Here is a 10,287-nt window from a genome sequence, read left to right on the forward strand (position 1 = left end):
GAATCAGTAAATTGTGTGGGATCTTCTCTATTCCATAACATAGAGACAATGTGGAAGGGTATGGCTCAGCCAACACACAGTTTCTGGCTGGGGCTGCTGCTGCCACTGATGTAGCCACCAGGGGACCTGATTGACTTCCCCAGCATCCCACTCAGGTAAAGTGGGACCATTTTCAAAGCTTGCTGAAGTCTGGATACACTATATCCACAGCATTCCCTTCATCCACCCAAGTAGTTACTTTCCTTGCTGCTTCTGATCAGCCTTTTAGTTGACTATAGGTGCTGTAGGACTTAAGCCCCCTATGGGATGATGTCTTCACTTCTCCTTCAATGCGCCTCCCAGCCCAACTTTCTCCCTCTCCCTCCTCCTCCCCCTCCCCCTCCCCCTCCCCTTCCCCTTCTCTCTCCCTCTCACTCCATCTTCATACTAAGATTTCCATTCTTTCTTTCTTTCTTAGTTTAGGTACAGATTAGCTACTTTCAGCTCCTGAGGGAACAAAATTAACCTCAGATAGGTGTACCTGTTAATTCAAGATATTCCAGTTTTCAGAGAACTGAGTAAAAACATTTTAAACTCCTTATTTCTAGCTTACAAAATTTGAATTGTGTTCCTCTCAACAATCTGGACTTCCAACACACACACATACATACCCTTGTTAATGTTATTTAATACTTAACTAATTCACAGGAATGGCAGACAATCTTTTCTTGCAATGGTGATTTTCCTGCATGTGGTTGCTGAATTCTTACCTCCACAGGTTATTCCAGAAAAAAAAGAAGAGGAACATGTTGATTCTGGATACAGATCTGATATTTTGCACTCTGCAAGTGATGTCTCATTACCATGACAAACATCTCCTACCAACAAGTATGGTTTGGAATCTTCTTTGAAGTGGGAAGCATTATGGACACTCACTGCAGGTCCACAGCCCACCTGGTTGCAGATTACTGTAGCATGGCTCCATTGAGAAGCTGTAAAACACAGCTTCATCCACTGACCATTATACTTCACTTCCACCAGCCCAGAACAGCGGTTTTTTCCATGGCTCAGCTTCAGCTCGTTAATTGCACCTTCAAATAGAGAATAAGGACAGAAGAATTAATACAGAGGCAACACAAGCAGGTCCAGAGAGGTGATCCTTCCCCTCTGTGTAGCGCTGGTCAGGCTACAGTTGGAGTACTGCATCCAGTTCTGGGCACTGCACTTCAAGAGAGATATGGCTAACCTTGAGAGGGTCCAGAGGAGGGCCACTCGCATGGTCAGGGGGCAGTAGGCCAGGCCTACAAAGACAGACTAAAGGGCCTGAATCTATTCAGCCTCCAGAAGAGAAAAAGACTGAGAGAGGTTCTGGCGGCTGTCTAGAAACTCACCGGGGGAACCAGTGGAAAATAGTTGAGGCTCTGTTCACCCGGGCACCACCTGGCATAACAAGGAATAATGGCCACAAATTGATTTAGAGCAGGTTCAGGCTTGATATTAGGAGGTATTACTTTACGGTTAGGGCTGCCAGGCTCTGGAATAGGTTCCCAAGGGAGGTGGTGCTCTCCCCTACCTTGGGGGTCTTCCAGAGGAGGTTAGATAGATATCTTGCTGGGGTATTATGATCCCAGCACTCATTCCAGCCCAGGGCAGAAGGTCAGACTTCATGATCTGTTCAGGTCCCTTCCACCCCTAGAAACTATGTTTAATTAAAGAGTAGACAGTGACATCCCTACAGCTATTGTTAACAGAGCTGGTCAAATAGTTCGTCAGCTGTGCTACTAGGCAAATGTCAGTTGTTTATAGCTTTGTGACACACTTGCAAATGCAATTAATTGGAAAGCAAGTATTCTTGTTTTAAGGATATTTCATTTTAAAATTAACTTAAAAGATGTTTTTGTGGCATACTGCATGGCCATGCTCATCTGGACACGGCCAAAGGGCATGCCCCCACATGCAAGGGCTTGTGCTTGCAGTGGCAGAAAAAGGAGTGGCACAAATTTCTGCTGCTACCTTTTGCCTCTGGGCACATGCTTGAATGTGTGTTTTGGTATGGGAAAAAATGCCCCGCTTTAACAAAACTGGTGTTTCCTTTCTTCTCCCGGCTTCTGGCATGCTGGAGGAGAGGGGCAGAACCAGAGGAGGAGAGATGCTCTGTCTGGCAGCCAAAGCATCTCCCTGGAGGATTAAGCCTCCATGTCTGCCAGTTCACTCTCCTGTGCTGTGCATCACAACACAACGGTCTGCTATGCTTTTTTTTTACTGCTGGGATTTTCTCATAGCAAATTTTGCACCCAAGCTACAAATCTGAAGCACAGGTTAGGTTTTAGTGTGCCAGGCATACAGTTTCTAGTGCCACAGACAGGTTTGTGGCACCACACGCTGCACGTTCCTCTATGTCTGGAGCCACCCCTATGTTTTAGAAAGGGACAGCAATTCCAAAACAGTCCTGTGCTCAGTGCTTCCTACTGGCTAGCTCTAGGTGCCCTGTGAGGAGGCTCTCCCCATCAGTCTCCAAAGAAAACTGATTTCCACTATTGACTCCAGAGGGAAGTTCAGTGTCCAGCCCTGCTTCCTTGAATCCCATCCCTGGGGCCAGAAGCATTCTGCAGCTATAAGCTGAAGGAACCTTAGGGTGCATATAAATATAACATTTCAAACATGCCAAAGTAGAATAGTGCTCTAAACATTTGAAATGCAGGGTTTCAGCTGCAGACGGGCACGCATCCCCCTACCACATTTTCCAGAGGGCATGCTTTACAATTGTCACAGCTGCATGAGTAGCAATCAGAAGATCTCCCAAAGCAACTGCCAGTATGCTTCTGTAGCCATCATCTCCCAGTATTCGTCTACATGTGCTATGAATTTGATGTCAGCTTACTGCACAATAAAATGCTGTGCAGTAAGCCCTCGTGGGAGGACATCTAGACATGCTCTCTCTTGAGACCAGATTTGCTCAGCCCCGCTAAGATCCCTTGCAACAGCCAGGGAGAGTTCCAGGCTCCCCTCAGTACAAGCCTGGGGGCTGGCAAGAGGCACGGACCAATCCCAGTGGCCATAGGGGCAAAGAAAGCTTTGCTTTCTGGAATGGTTTAGACAGGGATGTTTAGGGGGATTGGCTTCAGCAGGGGTCTGGACTGGGTGACTTCCTAAGGTCCCTCCAGTCCTACTTTGCTATGATTCTATGATTGTACCTGCCTAATGCAATTCCAGTCCCACAGTGCCACAAGCTATACCAAGTGACCAGGATGCAAAGAACCCAATGCCTGCAGCACTGGGAGTGCCAGAAACCAGCAGTAGTGCTGGGAGGGGAGCAGCAGAAGCCTGGGTGCAGGGAGACCATCAGAAGCCGGGGGAAAGGGGATAGTGTTTTATTGTGGGATGCCTGGAGGATAAACCTACTGTCTAGATGTAAGGCAGAATGAACTATCAGGGTACACAATAGTATCTGCTCCCTCCAGAACATTTTTGTCTCATATGTATCTTTGTACACTAGAGTTTTGTACACTCGACTGTACTTTGAGGCAACTTGATTTTTTTTAATATTATGCCTGTCAACAGCATGGTTACTTAGAAGCTCAGCAGGATTTATGACCCTACAGAACTTGGGCACTTTGAGATTATTAATTCAGATTTATAACAATGGCATGTGGGACATGATGTACACCAATCACCAGGAACATAAGAACACAGGGCTGAGAGGGACTGCTTGGGCCACTGAGACCAGGCCCTTTGCACTGACGGGCACAATTATCCACTAAATAACTACTCAGCCCATTCTCTCATACCATGAGCAGAAGACCACAAAACAAAAAGGAACCTACTGCATGCCACCAACAGAAGAGAGAATGAAGGATCTGAATACTACCAGGATAATATCTGTTTACTAAAATATGGTAGTTGACCGTAAACAAGGGTTATGCCCAGTGCTGAGGAGAAGGACAAGAGGAAGATAAAAAAAAACAAACATTCTTTATCTAACCAGGGAGAAAATTTCATCTTGATCCCGAATCAAAAGATTGATTTGACATGAAAGTTTCAGGAAGAATTTGGGAGCATCAGTTGCCCTGCTCAGTCTCTCATCGTTGTCTGAAGGCAAAGTCTGATAGTTCAGAGGAAGGCAACAACAACAACAAAAAAAAGAAAGAAAGAAAGAAATGGAGGTAAATACCATACTCATTTGGAAGGAAAAAAAAATCCTTCTTATTGCTGCAGGTGAACAGAATAGCCTTGACCCATGGGATTACCAGATACTTCTCACATTCGGATACTCGATATGAAGGTTAAAGTGACACCCAGTGAATTATGAGTTGCACATTCTAATTTAATATGCTCCCCCTAAGAAAACAAGCCTCCTATTCTGGGGTTGTGGCTTCAATATCAAAACCTATTTTGGATGGATCTTAAATTTCCTTCTAACTTTTGCTTTACTCCTTTAAAATCAGTGGATATTTCTTTTTTTTTTCCATGCAAGCAATTACTATAAACATATAAACCAAACAGCCCTCTCTGTTTGAACAGCTCATCATGCAGAGTCCATAACAGGGGAGACAGAGAAGTGAGAGAATAACTTCTTGTATTGTTATGTCTCTCTTTTGTCAGTGCCTTGATTCCTAGCTAAAAAGAATTCAAAATACATAAGAGAGAAATGTAAACAATACTCACTGTTGGTTAGCTGAAGAACAAGTAGGACAAGAAACCAAAGCAGCTGAGTGGAGAGGTGCCCCTTCACTGACATCATGCCCCTCATCCCTGCGGGCACTGCCCTGCATGCACCTCACTCTGCCAGGGCTTCTCTGTGTCTGACAAAAAATACAAAGCAGGGGGAGGAAATATATAGATTCACATGCTGGCATCTCTGCAGGGAGGAGCCAATAGAAACAACCTTCACCTTTTTAGACATTATCAGGGGGTTTATCTCCAATGTTTCATGGCTAAAACCTCCAATAAAATAGTAAAACACTGCCTGTGACCATATATGAGAGACAGCTCCGCTTCTGATGTCACATTCGCTACAGTCCCGGATCATCATGCAGCCTCTCTTTCTGGTTTGGGGCAGGAACATTGCATTTACAGTCATGCTTTTTCTAAACATCTCTAGAGAATATCAAATATTTAGGCAAAGAAAGGTGGAAATCATACATCCAAATTAGTTTTATCTATGTCAAAAAATAAACCCTTCATAATACTGAGTTAAAGATTAAGTTTAGAAAACTCCAACTTCTGAAAATCAGGAAATGAAATTTTAAAGTGTTTCACATTTTAAAACTGAAAATCAGGAAATATTGGTAGGTATCAGAACATACCTAATGGATCATCAAGAGCAGTTTCCACCAACTCTGAATTAGTGTATTAAAATGCAGGAGCAATTCTCTAAATCTGTGTGGGGTATCTGCACTTACCTGGAAGAGAAGTGGAGGCTGAGAGTTTAATGCTGCATAAGGGAAAGCACAGTCTTATATGTGCTTTAGGATGAAAGGTTTATAAAAGGGAGTAAATGGCTTTATAAAATGTAGTAGCTATGGTGTTCGTTCTGTGAAGCAGGTTAAGTGTTGGATCTTAGTATGGTTGGAAGCAGGTCCTATCCGTGCAGGTCAAAGGCAGAGGGAGAATATACATACTTTGGACGTACTTGGGTATCGGTCAAAAAAGAGAAACTTAATGCTGTCTTGGCATATTTCTAGACATTTTAGATCCTAATTTTCATAAGTCTGGTTTGCTTTTTTTCTGAACACAGCATTCGGCATGGACATCAAATACCACCAGACACATTTAATTCTGTGACAACAAGACTTTCCGTTTCCTATGTGTTTTCCTTTTCATTTCTTTCTTTTCTTCTCTTAGAGAAGCACTCTTTTCTACACAAGTTAGGGGCCATGTAGGCAGATGCCTACATGCCTGTGTGATATCACACAGATCTGCAATTCTGTTGTATAGCAGATCCTTAATAGCATCAGGATGCAATGTCATTCCTAGGGGCTTCTTCCCTCTCCTAGATATTTAATAATAGTGGATTAAGATGGTGCAGTGACATGTTTACGATGAGGACAGCTGACAGGGCTGGTAAGAAAAGCCACCTCATTTTTCCATGTCTCACACTCCTGACTGGTCTATTACTTAGAAAGCCCAATAATATTAAGTAGGTTGATGAACACCTTCTGGGACTATGTTTTCCTATCCCTCCAATCTTTTTCTCCCACAGGCCTCCAAAGAATATATCCCCTGGGATACTGTTTGCAGGTCACCTTCTCCTTGCTTTCTCACTAAACAATTATCACCGTAGGAGCCACTGAATTCTAAATGTTTCTCTATGTTCTCAGAAATGATACCTACTGGACAGGAAATGGCTTTCTTGCGTGTTACACACTTCCTTGGCCATGTAGCTCAAGCTTACATCAAACCACTTCCTCTATTACAAAACAGCCCCTACCTTTGTCTCTTTCATCTCATCCTTCCCCAGCCATGCATCTGCCTTGTCAAGTCAAGTCCCTGTATATGATCAACCTTTACCCTAATTCCTCTTTCTGCCAAACACCTACAAGGATGATGTCTACCATAATCTTGTAATTATTGGTTTTCAGAGATTTAACTTGGTTTACTAGCTGGGGCCAAATTTAAATTATGGCCCATATGAGCAGGTGTAGGGAGCAGAAAGAGGGCTTAAAACACACTAAGCAAGCATGGGCTCCTCACCTCCAGGAACATGCACAGGGGTCATGGAGGGACTACATGGAGGGATGAGGTTGCATCTCTCTATTTCCCTGACCAGCCAGCATGGGACACAAGGAGAGGCAGGGTGCCAGGGAGAAGGTGCTGGAGGGTGGAGCCTGCACACTTCCGCTCCTGTCCACTGCCACTGCCATCCCCTGAGCATGGGACAGGGGACTGCTGTCTTCTGAGCAGCAGACACAGTTCACTGCTAGAGCAGGGCAGAAGCAGCCTTGGGGCTTCTCCTGCACCTGGATCAACCTGGAATGGTAGTAGGAGTCATGGAATTGGGTAGTGTCCAAACCACTGGATCCCCTCTGGATCTGCCCCTGTCTCTGATTTAACCTGAGCATTGTGGCTCAAAGACTTTCTGCTGCAGTGCTGTGGGCTATTAAATGTTTTTATTTAAGGGTAAGGTTACACTGTAACAGGGTGATAGTCACCCTGTTCCTTGGTTCCTTGTCACAGCTGAAATTATGTCTGTGTGATAAAGGTGCTTGCTGAAGTGAAGGCTCTATGAAGATTAGACCAAGTGTTTTTTTTCTGTATTTGTTTAGATATTAAGCTATACGTTGTTGCTAAAATCCTAATTAAAGTCTAAGATGTAGTGAGGCCTTGTATAAAGTAAGGCCTAGTAAATTTAGCAAAGCCTTGAAGTAGTAAGGCCCTGTGGTGTAGTTAAAATTACCTTATCAAAGGAATGCAAGGCTTGTACTGCTAATTGGTCAGTCTAAGGACAGTTGAAGTCAAAGGAATCTGAGTGGTTGTACGTTATCAGAACCATTCAGAAGCTTTAAATTGGCTGGAATATCTGGAAACCATTAGAAGGAAGATACAGCTCTTTGAAAAGGATTAGTTAGCTCTTGCCTGGATCAGTGGGCCCGTGGACCTCAAGGAGCCCAAGGACGGCATTCCAGGGTCCTTCCCGGTACCCCTTTGGACAGTGCTGTTCCAGGACGCCTGACTTCACTGAACTTTGTGGAAAGAGAAGCTTGCTGTGTATCAGGCATCAGAGGGGACTGCCGATAAGCTGCCGATGCGCATTGCTTTTGTCTGTCATTGTTTGTTTTGTTACTACGCGTAGTTGTGCTTTTGTTGAGTCAATAAACCTTTCTTACCCTTCAACCCCCGATCATACTCGCAATCCTGAACCCTCTGCAGGTGACTGGGAAAGAAATGGAAATGAGGGTTCGGGGTCTACAAAAGAGGGGACACGGTGGGCAGCAGTTTGCCCCTGGGGGCACACAAAGAGATGTGAGCGAGCATGGACAGCATGATCAGAGATGGATCTGAATTGAGAGTCAACGCTCCGGAGTCTAACTCACCGGGTGAAGAAAACTGTGGTGAGAGATCGGGGAGAGAAAGGATGCTAAAACCTTGAGCACTTACAGGGTTGTTCCAATGAGGGAAACTCCTTGTAGGGGTGAGGCAGGGAGTGGGGACCAGCAAAGAGAGGAAGAGAAAAGGGAGAGGTTACAACATAACTTCCCTGTTTTTCAGCCAAGTGAGAGAGAGGGAGTTAAAGCCACGGACCCAGAGAAAAATGGCCACAAACTACCATTATAATGAGAAATATTAATAAAACCAATTTTTGTTTTCTTTAATAGCAGGGTGATTGATTGTGTGATATCTCAGGGATTAACATCTCTTTTTTTTCTTCCAATAACAAAGGCGTGGAGGAAGAGTCCCTGAGGGGAAGAATTAGTTGATCTCCCCTACCCCGGCCTCACACGCATTACACTTTGACCATACAAAATCTGTGGAATGGTAAGCAGTGTCAAAATTAGAACATGCTGTGAGAAGTCACACATCAAGGGTTAATAAGAAGATAAAGATCTTTGAGCAAAAAAGCTGAAGCAGCATATATAAAGCAGTAGATCTAGAAACCTATCAAAGATGACTTCCTAATTGGCATAACTTCAGAAGAGGAGAGCAACCCATGGTAGCACAAAGCTGTAAGAACAACAGAAAAAGCAGCCAGAAAATGTGAAAAGGAACTGAAGAATCAGTTTAGTGTCTTCATAAATGAAGGGGGAAGCTTGACACATTAAAGAATGGCAGGACTCTGCCACTGGTAGAGGTATGGCAGAAGGAAGAAGGAAGAATCAAGCAAGACTGAAGATACTGTTAGAAGATGGAGGAAACTAAAAGAGAGAGATTAAACTGATCCAAATACCAGAAGTGATCCAAATACCTCCCACAGTCTATACCAATCTCACACAAAAAACCCAAATTAATTTATTCAGTTTATTTTAAATGTTAGGATGGACAATAATAGGTCTACAATAATAGTTTTGGACTCCAGAAGGGCTAACTTTGAAAAAACATGGTGGGGAAAAAAGCAGATCAGGGCACAGTCCCGGACCATGCCCTGAGGCAACTGGATGCTAGCCGGCGAGCATTTCCCCAACTCCCCCTTTCTTCCCCCTGCCCTCCGGTCTTTCCCCCAACTCCCCGTTGTTTCTTCCACCCATGTTCATTCCCCCCACCCCCCATTCATTCCCCGCAATCCCTGCTCACTCTATCACCCAGCTGTAGCCCTCTGTACTCACCAGCAGTAGCAGCAGTGGTCGGGGCCACTCAGAGCCTCATTGCACAGTTCCACTGCACAGGGGGCTGCAGGGCTCAGCCCCACCCACCTGGAAACCTTGCTGCAGTATCCTGAGGGTGCAACCTGGCTCAGCAGGGCACTGTGCACTGTCTCACAGCTCTGGGCCACTTGGGCTGAGTGGTGCTGAGCCCCAGGTGACAGCTGCAGCACCCATCAGCTGCCAGACAGTGGGCAGCAACCTGCAGAGCCAGGCTGCAACCAGTCCATGTGGGGTCAAAGGTTCAAAATGTGAAAAGAAGTTCTCTGAAGGGGGACACCAAGCAGAGTCCCCTGGGCTGCACCCCCTGGTCCTCAAAGGCATCTAAGGAGACAGTGGATGCCGCCCACTTGTGCTATGCCAGGAAATGTGCCCAGACAAGTGAGAGTAAAGCAGCCCCACAATCTCCGGGCGCGTTCTTGGCTACAGCCTCTTTCCTGTTCAGTTACAGAGCCCACTTGGCCAGGGCCAGGAAAAGGTTAACCAGGAGGTCCTGGGACTTGGTGGGGCCATGGATGGGGTGACCAAAAATAAAAAGGTGGGAGTTGAAATTCAGCCAGAACCTTAGAAGAAGGCTTTGGAAGTGGAGGTGGAGGGGCTGCAGCCTGAAACACTCATGGGCCATGTGTATCAGAGTCTTTCTCTGCCTGCAAAAAGGACAAGAGACCGGGGTGTCTGTAAAGCTTGCCACATACACACCTGTGGCAATGGCTCCATGGAGGAGTCACCAGCTTGTAAGGAGTGACCTAGAAACCTCTACTCGAAGGCAAAGAAGAAGAGAATGCTCTGTGAAGAATGCCCATCTGCAATGATAAGGAGGAGACAGTCTTAGATAAAGGGGGCTTGAAAACAAAAGAAGAAACAGAGTACTGGGTTAAAGGGCTCATTAAAATACTAAAAATCACACCCCTAGGTGGGGAAAAAGTATGCTAATGAAACACACATGTATGTAAATGAGATACATGGCTAAAACACAGGTATAGAGACATGCTCAGTAAAGAACTTCTTGCGT

This window comes from Alligator sinensis, unplaced genomic scaffold (genome assembly GCF_000455745.1).
Source record: "Alligator sinensis unplaced genomic scaffold, ASM45574v1 scaffold537_1, whole genome shotgun sequence".
Lineage (NCBI taxonomy): Eukaryota > Metazoa > Chordata > Crocodylia > Alligatoridae > Alligator > Alligator sinensis.